The sequence below is a fragment of the Rissa tridactyla genome, chromosome 10 (assembly GCF_028500815.1).
Source record: "Rissa tridactyla isolate bRisTri1 chromosome 10, bRisTri1.patW.cur.20221130, whole genome shotgun sequence".
Taxonomy (NCBI): domain Eukaryota; kingdom Metazoa; phylum Chordata; class Aves; order Charadriiformes; family Laridae; genus Rissa; species Rissa tridactyla.
Window position 1 is genome coordinate 13735980 of NC_071475.1, and position 12717 is coordinate 13748696.

The window sequence follows — 12717 nt, forward strand, 5'->3', positions numbered from 1 at the left end:
GGAGGGCTGGCCACCAGCAGGGCTGGTACCTGTGTGCGCTCTCCTCCGGCTGCTCTCCTCTCCCTGCTCAAGATACTAATTTTTTGGACGAGAAAGGAGAGGGGGGACTAGTTGTGTGAGAGGCTGGCAGAACAGGCGGATGAAGGAGGAAGGCAGCTTTGAAAGAGTGAGAACAGTTAATGGCAAATCTGAGACTAATGCCGGAGCGGGGGGGGAATAATGCCCCGAGCTGTGATTTGGGACTCTCGGGTCCCTCGTTAGTGGGACAGGGACTGGTCAGGATGGGAGAAAAGCGGGGAGCGGGAAGAAATCGGGCTCCCCTGCAGCGGGGGGGCTGCTCCGCGGGTGCGAAAGGGTCCTGTGCCTGCCGGGGAGAGCCATACCTTGGCCAAAAAGAGAGCGAAAAAGGAGTGGGTACGGGAAAATTCGGGGTGAGCTGCTGTAGAACACCCCCTGGGAGGGCAGCGAGCGTTGTACCGGGGTGGGGTGGGGGGAGATATGCTGCGCTACAAGCCGGTCGCTCCCGCTGCGCGCAGGCACCGCGGCCGCGCTGCGGGGCGGGAGAAGGGTTAAGGGCGGCCGGGGCTGCCGCGGCTCCTCCGCCCGCCCCCCGCGCACACGGCGCAGGTTTGGGAGGTGGGGTTTGCGCGGCGCTCGCCCGGCGCTCCCCCGGCCGCCGCCGCTCAATGCTGCGGCCGTGGGCTGCTGCGGGAGCCGCGCACCTCGGGGCTGCCGCGCAGGGCGAGCAGGCAGCGCCCGCGGAGCCCAGCATGCCCCCCCGCCCCGCCCAGGTAAGCGCCTTGCACCGGGAGGAGGAGGAGGAGGGAGACAGGTTTGAAAAGAAAAAAAAAAAATAATAAAAATGGGAATAAATAAGGAAAGCGGTTGCGGCGAGGGGGAAGGAGCGCGGAGCGGAACGGAGCGGAGCGGCGCGCAGCGGGTGCCGGGGAGCCCGGGGTGCCCGCGGGCGGGCGGCTGCCCGCGCAGGGGGATGCGGAGCCCGGGGGTGCGGTGCCCGCTGCCGCCGGGGGGTCCCCGCCATGCCCGCGGGATGCGGAGCGCAGCGCGGCTCCCCCGCGGCGTGCCGGACCGTGCTCCCCCCGGCCCGGGGCGGCGTGTCGGGGTCGGGCAGAGCCGGCCCGGGGCGGGGCGGGGACCGGTGCGGTGCCCCGGGCCCGGGGCTGTGCGTGTCCCTGCCGGCGGAGGGCTGCTCCTTCCCCAGCCGGCAGAAATGCATGCATAACTTTTTGCTTCATCCAGCCGCTCTTCCTTGCTCGAGTTTCAGCTTCTTTTGCTTTCCCCAGGCTGATGTTGCTTCCGTGTCGTGAGCAACATAATGCAGCATGTTGTTTTATTTATCCCAGACAGGAATGACTTGCTCTCTAAACTACAAATTAAACGATGCTGCTTGCATAACAAGTGGAAATAGTTTGTATCTTACATAGTAATTATCCATCACCTCTTAGACTAAGCGAAAGCGGGTTTGTTTTTCGTTTTTTTTTTTTTGCAAGGAGGGTCCAATAAAACAGTCTCATGTCTTGCAGCAACGTATTCATTTTCTCGTGTTGGATTAATGTGGGCAAAGGATTAAGAGCCAGCGCGTTGATGAGGCACCCTGAGGGTGCAGGGAAGAAGGGGAACATTTGGCTACGGGGAGAAGTCAGTTTTTGTGTTTGTGCTTGCACATCCTCCTGTTTACATGGCTCAGTTCAGGACCTGCATCCCAGCAGATAAATCACTTGGATGAGAGCGGAGACTGGTGTAAGCCTCCTATTCAAATGGCCACACCGCTCCTAAGATCCTTCCTGACACGGCGCCTGCCGCGTCCCTGCCAGCGCGGCGTGCGCGGCCGGCCGCCGTGGGGCCGGGGATGCTGGGGATGCCGTGGCCCGTCCCAGCGGCATCGCGGTGGTCGGAGCCCCTTCCCTCGTTTCTCCTGCTCCCTGCCACCAACTGAAGCCCAGGTGTGCGTGCGATGCTCCAGCCAGGGCTCCCGCACGCCAGGGCTCCCCAGGCTGCTGTGGTGGGGCACGATGGCCGGTGCCGAGTATGGGAGGCAGGGTGATGGGGCCCTGTGCTTGGTGCCAGCCTGGTGGACCCTCCAGAAGCCTTTTTCTGCAGCTTTTCTGGTCAGGACGCTTAATTTTCTTATTTTCTGGACCTGAGGAGTTTGCATTTTTACCCTGCATTTGTAAGTCCCTGAAAACTGCTTAAATGGCTCTTGAATAATCCTTCAAAGTCACCTCCCCTCTTTAATCTCGTACCAAAAGGACTTACTTTACATGGCTAATCCCTCTTTTACTTGCTGTACAGCCTCATTTAGGGGTGTGCACACTGCTAATTTTCCCAAAGCAGCCTGCTTTAGACAATGGCTTCTGCTGGCGTGCAGCAACCTCTCCCTCCTGTGCTGAACTCTGGGCAGAGCTAAATATATCTGACAAGATTTTGCCAGATTTCGGGAGGTGTTTCATCAGATCCCATCAAGTGAACTAACCCTCCTGCAGGAAGGCACACCAAAAGCTTTGTTTTGTGTGTATTTGTAAATAGTATTTATTCTGAGGTCTCCTGCCCCATGCATTAGCCAGCCCAGAGGCAGAGCTTGGGTGGTGAGGACTGGAGTAAGGCAGGGTGTGCCTGCAGGTAGTTGGAGTTGAACAATCCTGGCAAAACTCTGGCAACTTGGAAATTTTCCTGTCCTTATCTTCTGCTGTGAAGCTGGGCTCTCTTCTAACCCATCCAGCGCTCCCAGAATTTTTAGCCTGTGCTGCTCAACATGATGACAAAATAGATGTTTTGAATGTGAACGACAGCAGAAGAAAAAGTTACCTTTGCAGGAAGCCTCGCTTCTCCCTTAGCATGTAAACAGTAAACGCGATGAACTGACGTTGCCTTCAAACCCTAACTTTACATGCCTTAACAGTGATGTCTGGAGCTCCTTAGCCCCTCGCCTGAGGTAACCATGGATGTCCGATGAGGGACAAGTGTGCCTTCGGTGTGTTGTGGGTGGTGGGAGGGGGCGAGTGGCTGCGTGTCCTCTTCTCTGGGCCATGGGGACACCTTTGGCTGCGGTGTGGCACAAGCCCTCTTGGATGGGTGGTCTCTGAGACTGCAGCCATCCTCTTCTGGGGCAGCCCTAGTTGTATTTCCAGTGTTAATCCTTCTATTGCTTGTTTCCCAAGTGCTGGTTTTTAAACCATCAGCTGAGGAGGATTTGTTCTAGAGGGGAAAATAGCAGCCCTGCAAGACAGCAAGCAACTGGTGAGAGAGCCCACCTTGGTTCCCAGACTTGCTCCTCCTCATGCATTAAGGTGTTTCTTGTTGATGTCCAGGTCTTTATGTTTATTTGGGTTAACATTTCTTTCATTTAAAATACACTCCTGTGTTACCCCATCAGGGACAGCTGAGAAAACAGGTGTGGTAGTTAAGCTCTTGTACAATTTCTACCACAGAATCAAAACTTCATAATAATTTTGTAGATATTCTGGTGCCACGTAACTTATTTCCCTTACTTTGGGGAGTTGGCTTTGTCTGGCATTTCTGTGTAGTTAGCATGATTAAATAAAAAATAAAAATCAGAGGTAAAGAGAAGGCAGAGCTGAAGGAAGGACATTAACCACAAGATAGTTGGATCATTGCCTTTTTATGTTTTCTTGTGGTTTTCCTGAATTTTATTGGGGTGAAGTGTGATGGAGGTATCGGCTGCCCGCGGCACGTCCCCATCGGGGGCACAGCCCCGGCATCGTGCAGGCAGCTCCCGGGCTGCGGGCGATGCGGGAGAAGATGTTATTGCTTAAAAATACTCTGCTGCGTTTGAAAGTTCATAAATCATCACAGGTCTATTTTTAGCCGTGTGAGATTAGAGCCAGTCTGGGTTTTCTTCCCACACCTCCCATCTGTGGCCTAAAATGACCCGATAACGTCTCCGTAAAAGCTGTTTAGGAACTCCTTTGGATTTGGCTGGTGCCCTGTTGTTCAGCCCCATTGTCACACCGAGGACGGGGCTCAGTTTGAAGACGGTTTGGTGCAACAGTTGGGAATTTTTGCTTCAAATGCAGAACCTGCCCCCCCTGACGGGGAAGGTAATCACAAACACAGAAAAGTAACATGAATCACACGAAATACACAAATGTCAGCTCCAAAACTCTAATCTAGGCGTGCTGCCAAGATTTAAACTTGCACACATCTTTACTGTTATCTGCTGCAGTGGTTACTCAAATATAAATATGAATATCATGACAGTAGTGATTCATTCTTTTTATTATTAGCAAAGCAAATATATAATGATGACATCCAACTGATTTACTGTTTCATGCGAGTACGCAGTTGTTCTGTCCCCTACCATCATCCAGCAAAAAAGGCGATATTAAAACAAAAACTCTTGTGTCAAATCTGCTTGCAGCCTTAGCATAAATAAGGTTCACATTTCATTATGAACCAAGACGACAGTATTTCCTACACTAAAAAGTGGTTTCCAGTACTGTGTGTGTTGTACTTGGGAAATAACTTCATTCTTTGCTTTTCCCTAGATACAAGCAGTCATTTTTTATCTTAATCTGCAGGATAAAAAAAATCTGTTTCAGCCTGACACCAAGAAAAGGAAAGATTTGCGCAGGTTTTTTTAATTGCTGGGTTAAATCACGGAAAGTCAAACCCTCAGGACCAAAAGGGTCAAAGTATTTTGAAAACAACTGATCTAGTGACTTTGTCATATGCATGATTCAAATTTAGGCAGCTAGAGCATAAGGAGCAAGTTTTGACTCTTCGATGTAAATTGGGATTTTTGCTGAGGTACCCAATTGCAGCGTAGATGTATCAGCATGTGGACTTCAGTAAGGTAAGTGATACACCTACTGCATTATTCCATGTTTTGGGGACTCAGGAAAGTGATCTACAACCATTACATACTTAAAATTGCCTTTACAGGTATTATTTTTTTTAATTGTGTTAAACAGCTCAAGGTTTCAAAAATGTGGCTCTATGAACATTTGTTTTTTCTATTAATCCTTCCATAAGGTCCAAGTTGATCAGCAGCTGATGTTCTGTTACTTTAAGGTTTGCTGGAGATGTCTCAGATATAGCCAAACATCTTTATTAATGAATGAAGGTTTTGATATATCCAGTACCAAGCTCTCCTAAGATGCATTATACGAAAGTTTAAAAGAAATGTACCACGACGGTACTTCACCACCTTTTCTCCTCTTCGTTTTCCCAGAGGCTTTGAGCCAGGTTTCAGTAAGACTCAGTAGACACAGTCATTATTAACCATCTCACCTGGGCTTTCCCCATTCTTGTTTGCTGAGCAAGATGTGGTTGAAAGACCAGCTGTTAGGCTTGGCTTTCTCCTGATTTTTTTAACCCAAGCAGGCAATACAACAGCACTCCCTTCCATGCTGGCTCATCTTCCTTTGCAGTCCTTGTTGACAAGTAGCATAGTCCAAAGGAGTCCTCCATCGGCATCCCTGCACCTCCTGCAGTCTTTCTCAGGAGTAGTTTAATTTCTGACCTGGTCACCACTTGCATCTCCTGGGATCTCCTGAACTAACGTACTTCTGAGGTCTGCTGGGGGGACTCTGCACCCAGCCAAGGGGATGTGGCCAGAGCTGCTGAGACTTGGTGCCATCAAGGGTTGTGTAAGAGACGGGTGAGATCTTGGACCAAAGATGTTTTTATTGGAAGAGTTTCCAACAGCTGTTGGCACTTGGTAAACTGTTCAGGAGACAAGTTGGTCCTGAGCTGCTTCTAACTCCAGATTGATTTACTCTTCTACAAATTGTATCAGTATAAGATATTTGTCGGCCTCAGACAAAGTCTGTGTTTTATGATTTATTTATATAAGTGCTTAGCCATTGAAGAGATGTGGTATTTAAACCCAATCTACATAAGGTTTAGCAGGTCATTTTAGTCAAGTCGAAGACTAAGAAAGGGAACAATTAGCAAACTTGGTGTTTGTAATGGAAAAAGCCATATTACAAATGGTAATTTAATCTGAATAGTACTGAATAGCAATGACCTACCAGTGGTTTTTTTAACCTAACTGTAAGCGTGTGGTTTATTAAACTCTTCTTATGCAGATAACAGGGTATTATTTGGGAAGACTTACAAAACAACATCATACTCAAGCAATTAAACGCATTTCCATCTCTATGCTTCCAGTAATAGGAGTGTGAACGCCCAGATAGCCATCTGTGAGAGTCCTCAGGATTGCTGGGGGTATTCAGTGCAGGCTGCTTTCCCCCCTTCCTGGCTGTGTGTTGATGGTTCCAATCTCCCATTTTTGCATCTTATTAGTATTGCTATAAAACTCTGAGCAGAGGTCTTTCTCCGGTTTGATCCATAGCCATGGTTTGTGTGGTCTCCCCCTTCCTGGGCTCTGTTACTGAGCGATCTGTAGAAAACCTGAATTCTGCTCAAACCCCTCTGCTGGGTTTAGTCCCTCCTTCCCTCATGCCCATCTTCTGACTGAGCCAGGGTCTGTTCTCCTGTGCCTTCAGGTGGTCACACCCCACTCACCACCTGTGAGCTGATGGCTCACCTTTGGGGTTGGAGAAAGCCCTCAAGCTGCCCAGGTTGCTGTCAGGCAGGTGTCCCTTCCTTGGACTGATAGTATTGGGCTCATGTCTGAGCCAGATTCTGCTGTTAGCTGTAGGTGTGGACTAGGTTTAAGTCAATAATTTTCTCACAGGGCGGTGTTATATATTAGCAAAGAACACGCGTTGGTGAGTCAACGGCAAAATAGACATCCCTGCTGACTGCCACAGTGCTGAGCTGCTGTCAGGGGGATCTTAGACCCCCCACGGAAGCCGTGGTTTCTGACACCATCGAGTGTGAGAACTGTTTGCTGGGTTGATAACGCTGGATCTTCTCCCCTTGGACCTTTAGTGGGACTCCCATATTTTATACGTGTGAGGAACCTGTAGCTGGTGGGCTAAATTTGGTGCATAAATTAACTTCCTGTGATTTTTCTTTTTCCATGGTATTATTTGCCAACACTGTACTTCGTGTTAATGGTGTGACCCGTGAGAGGTGTTTGAAAGGCATGTTCAGCGCTGAGCAGAGGAGGGTTCTTCACCTCCCACACAGGGCACTGAATAGCTTTCATTAAATAAGATTTTTACTCTTTTTTTATCACTACTACCCCGCTCTTGTGAAATGGAGGCAAAAGCTCTGTATCTTCTTGTCATGAACAAATGGATGAATCTTCTTGGTCTTTGTCTCTCAGTCTTTTGAAAAAAAAAAAAAAAAAGCTCCTGAACAGCACTGAACTCCTAGCTTTTTTAAAAGAGTTACTTAGCATAAGAGCAGAACATTTGCCTAAGAGGGTTTTAGTCCAAGAATGACTTTTCATATTTAATTGATCTGTATTGTTCAATTAGGGAGCTGTATAATGCCCTCTGTTGTGCATGTATAGCTGGAAGTAGAAATGAATGAAATATGAAGTACAGCGGAAGAGTAATTTCAGACAAAATCAGCTCTTAGCAATGTACAAAACAGGATTTCAATCCAGGCCCTGATATGCATGAGTAAATATGAATTGTGTAAATACATCAGATCGTTAACTTCGACATGCAAATTATTTTGAATTATAATATTTGTTCTTATTCTGGCCAAAATTCCGTAACCTTTTTGTTCCAAATCATATTTATAAACATTTCCAACTCTTGAATAAATATTTAAATGTATTTCCATGTGTTACACTTTTCTGGAAAACAGCTTATTTGGGCTTCAAACCCCCCCATGGTTTCCCAAATACAGGATGCTGAGCATCGGGGAGCACAGCGGAGAGCTCAGCAGCGTGACACGCGCGGGCACGAGTGACACCGGTCCCACAGGGTGGCAGCACTCGACCCGCATCACCTGCACATCACATCACCCGCACAGCTCCAGCTGCGGCTGGAGGAGCTTCAGCCCCAGCTTGTGACGGAGCATCCCGTGCTGCATCCCGTCCTGCATCCCTCCCCGCATCCCGTCCCGTGTCCTTCCCGCTCTGGAGCGTTGGGCAGCCCCATGGCTTTGGGAGCGCATCCCTCCGTGCCGGACCGGGAGAGAGCCGGTACCAGTTTGCAGGATTTTAGGTGAATATTGAATTTTATGCCTATAAACCTAATCACAATTTTTATGGTATAATTTTCTCAAAATTCCAAACTCTGAGGAATGCATTAAAAAATGCATGATTTTTCTCCTTGACACATTTCTTTCATCAGTGTCGTGATTCTCTTTTGACCCACAAGGCCACGCTGCTGCTCAGTTTACCCCTCGTCTTTCCCCACTGCTTTTACACCCGCCGTTACACATCTTCCCTTGCGCAGCCTGATGCAGCAGGTCCCCTTATGTTTTGGCTGACAGGTAAGGTTTTTTTGTGGCTTGCTCAGCATCGCCCTCTCTCTGCTCCTCCCCAGCTCCTTTGGTATCAACACAAGATGATCAAGAGTACAAGAGGACGGATCCAGCACAGTCAGACTTGCTGACAGAAAGCGCTGTTTATTCATGAAGAATGATTTTAAACTCTGCAGAAATCGGTGCCTACGAGCAGCAAGTGCAGAGAAATCGTCCTGAAAGGGGCATGGGGACAAGGGATAATTTGTCTGTGTGCAGTTCTCCTGCTTGATGACTGGCAGGAAGGCTTTGTGGGGATGTACACGTGTCTGTTAAGGATCGTTCAGCATTTGTCTGGTCCAGAAATCCACGTGGCACATCTGTTGGCTGCTTTGCCAGCTCCGTTTTCCATGGGCATCTAGCAGGTGTCTCCGGGCGGGCAGGGATAAGGTCTGTGGGCAGGAGGGATGGGACGGGACGGGCAGATGGAAGGCACTGAGCATCCTTTCCGCTCCGATCTCTGCTGCCACGGCGATATTTTCATATTGCTTGCCAACACCTCCTACCATGAATATTAAATGAACATATCGCACATTGTTTTATCAGGGAGGCAGAGATGGGAGAAGCAGATATGCAGCAATGCTGAGCGTAAGGCTGGGTCTCTCCTAGGGCGTTTGCGCTGGTTTGAGTCCAAAGCATTACTTGGGTGAATTCAGTGTTTGATGGGTCTCTTCTAATTGCAGATGTAGGGGAAAAAACACTGGTCAGATACATCTGAGAATGAAAAGCGTTGAACATGGATTGACTCAATATTTTCTCTAGTCAAGTGGAAAAAAGGAAGCCTAGTATGAGAAAGCTGGAAAGGTCAAACTAATTTGTACTTGTGTGATAATGGGTAATACCTCTATTGTTTATGAAGCTTGCAAAAATCTTTCCAGTGTTAACCACTATGATATATCTGATGGTGATTTTGAGAAATTAACAATGAAGTAGCAATTGTTCCGCCCTCTTCACGCCTTAATCTGTTTTGCTTTAGGATTCCTTTGAAAAGTTCTGTATTCTTCGTAAATGAGTTGAGAAGAAACGTATTCAGTTCTCTTGACTTCCATATGCTGTGGCTGAAGGAAGGAGATTGTTTTAAACAAAAAAGATTAACAGTGAGGTTGATATGAGTAAGACTGAAAACCTGCCCGTGTCTTGCTGCTTAAGCATTCTGACTGTGTTCCCCTGTTTATTTTGCTGCAGTCTTTTCTGTTTATTTACTAGGGTAAGTGGAAATTTTATATGCATATACAGCTACTGCTATTAAAATAGGAATAACTGGTGAGCTCCTAATGCCCCGGACTGCCTTCTGCTGCCACAGTTATTCAGGCAGATTTGCAGCTTCTTTTAGTAGCCACTGGAAGTTGTGTGAATTTTCCTGGGATTCTGGTTTCCTGGGAGCAGCAATGCTACCAAACTGCATTATTTTCCATGAAACAATAGAGAACTATATCAGGAGTCCCTCCTGCCTCGTGTACGGCAAAAAGTGTAGGCTCCAGAGGAATTCATTTGCTAGGCTTATCGCTGAGACATTTAATATCTAGAATGATTTAGTATATCAAATTCTAGAGTTTTGGGCTGAATGTAGCTGCATTCGTCATTGTTGCAGAACCTTGACAGTGAACAAAAGGTGCTGCAGGGAACCATAACTCACGCGGCAAATTAATGGGTTCCTGGCTTCGCTTGCTCAGCTAAATGGAACCTGGGAACGGTGCGGGCTCACCGGCCGAGGGCTTTCTGCAACAAGTGTGAGGATTAGGAGTTTGCATGTCCTTCGTCCCTGGAGCAGATATTAAAAGCGTAACTCTGCTGACAACTGGCATTTTTCACTCCTGAAGTTACTTCACTATGAATCATAGAATGATAGAATCATAGTTTGGGTTGGAAGGGACCTTTAAAGGCCATCTAGTCCACCCTCCCCTGCCATGAGCAGGGACATCTTCAACTAGATCAGATTGCTCGAATGATTTGAAAGGGGGGAAAAAATCCCCCAGCTTGTTAGCTGTTACAGGAGTATGATGCAATTGTTTTAACAGAAATTTATTTTTAGTGTGTATTCATAGGAAAAAAAAGGATTTGATTGAGGAGGTTTCATCTACTCTAAACTTTATCATGTCACACTGCAACAGAGAACTTAAGGCCATGAGCACAGTATGTCCGGTAACACTCACAGGCCACATACCATCACTGATAGTTTTTGCTGCTGGAAAGGTATGTGCACTGTGAGGAGATATTTGATCACCTTCAAATGAAGGGTTCTCCCAGTCTGGTCTAGGCTGACAGAGAGCTTTGTCCATAGGCTGCTCATAATCCCATGCAGGCTGTCTTAAACCAGAAATCTCTCCAGGATCCTCAGCAATAGTTTTATTTTAGACTACTGGCCATAGGAGGGCTGCAGCCCCATCTCTTCCTGGCCCTGATTTTGCTCCTACCCCTTTTTTTACAATTTTGCCACCCTCACCAGGAGATGAACCCAATTCCTGAAAAGGCTCCTATCCTCTTCTAGATGCCAAATTACTGGATGTGCTGAAAGGCAGGGAATAGCTGAGAAATACGGGCTGATGATGCTCTGCACCAGCGGTTTAGTTGGTGGTGTGTTTTTTAGGCAGGGTGGGGTCAGCCTGTTCGCAATGATTGGCAGCTCCTGAAACCTGGATGTGGGCTGGAGTTGTTGAGCACTTCATCGTGGAGAGCTGACTGCACGTTTGGTTGAGGGCTCGATCACCTCCAAGGGCTTAGAAGTTAAACACGCAGCAATGCCTGAGAAAGCAAATGGATGGAGGAGGGTGAAACTGCAGCTGAGTTGCACCAAGAGGGCTTCAGAAAATGTGCAGAATTGGGTAGCTGCTAGATACTGCCACTGTGTGGTTTTGGCCACGTCAGGGAGTTTAGTGAGCTCTGAACTTGTACTTCTGAAGTTAAGGAAGACTCTGCCTTGTTTGGGAGGTTAGTCATCTATCCAGAGTCCTTGCAGCCTACTGAGCAGTTCAGTACACCCACATTTACTCCGTGGGGGGAAAAAACACTGGAAACCAGGTCACTTATTCTCACCACAAGTTTACGTATGAGCTGGAGATGCCCTTCTCCAGAAAAAACAAAACATCTTGACTAATGCAGTCTTTTCAAAAAGCAAAGTGCGCTCTAGAAGATAACACGTTTGAAACTCTCTGATTTAAGGCCCTGAAATTGTTGTCTCCCAATGTGTTCTGAGTATGTTGGATCATGTCATGTGTGCATCATGGATCAGGTGGGTTTGGTTGCTGCTCCTCTGCTACCTTCAGTTTGGGGTGGGTTGGTTTGTTGGTGGGGGGCATAGGGTTTGGGGTTTTTTTGGTTTCGCTTCAATCTTGATTCCTTTGAAGAGCAAGTTTCAAGGTCAGTCAATGTTTTTCCAGTGTGTAAGTATAAAGTCCAACTGTACCGCATGATTGTACTGTCTCATCTGCTTTTCTGCTTCAATCTTCTGGACCACTGAAGTTAGAAACTTGACAGCATGTGGCAAAAGATGCCAGTAATAGCTCGGTAATACCTTCTTCTGGTTTGTTCAATCCCATGTAAGTGGGAGCTTGCAGCGGAGCTGAATAGCGCACTGTTGGCCAACCTTGGGTGGTATGAATAGAGTTCTTACAGTAGATTAAGTGATAGATCGCAGCTCCTCTGCAAAGATTATATGGAGGAGCCCACTCTGCAATAGCTAGCATAAATGGGCAGAAGTGCAATGTTTGTATTGCTCTTTATTTAATTACTGTAGAATGGCTTCTCTGTATACACTTGCCTGCACAGCTGTGCCTCTGAGGCTCTGCCTCCTCTTGAGCGGGGCCGAAGGAGATGGAAGGTGCTTAAAGAAACCGGGACAACTGTAGGCTTTGTCACCTCTTTGCTTTGGGAGAGGAAGGGCATGGGAGTTAGAGAGGAGGTCGGAAAAGGGCGAAGAGCATGGGACGTGGCAAGAAAACTTCAAAAGGCCGGGGGAAAAAAAATCTTCCCTTTGATTCTTCCCTTCTCCTCAACTCAGACTCTTCTGCCAGTTACTGCTTGGTGGCTCTATTCTCATGGTGCCTCATGCATCGTCGCCAATGCAATATCGCAGTAAGAACGATGTCCCATAGAAGACTGAGATATGGGTGCTTCTTCACTGCCAGCACAACCTAAGGAAGACTTGCCAGAAAACCCGTTTGTGGTGGGTCTGCTACCAAACAGCCTCTCTTGCTTCAGAAGAGGAGGGACTGACAGTGGTTAGCTGGACCGTCCTGTTCCTCCATCCCCAGGGACCTTCCTCCTGGCTGCCGAGGTGGTGCAGAGGGAGGAGGTCGTCCCTCCAGCCTGAAGAAGACATCATCTAGCGCAGGTATTTCTGTTTTG

General features: G+C 47.9%; 1 protein-coding gene across 2 annotated transcripts in view; it reads left to right on the plus strand.

Annotated features, from left to right (window-relative positions):
• Positions 1–669: 669 nt before the first annotated feature.
• The window catches only part of LOC128915584 (contactin-4), a 345257-nt gene continuing 333209 nt past the window's right edge, over positions 670–12717 (plus strand). For both annotated transcript variants that reach the window (XM_054216146.1, XM_054216147.1), the window contains exon 1: positions 670–791. The gene's annotated coding sequence lies outside the window, so the exon portion shown is untranslated. The remainder of the gene's footprint in view (positions 792–12717) is intronic.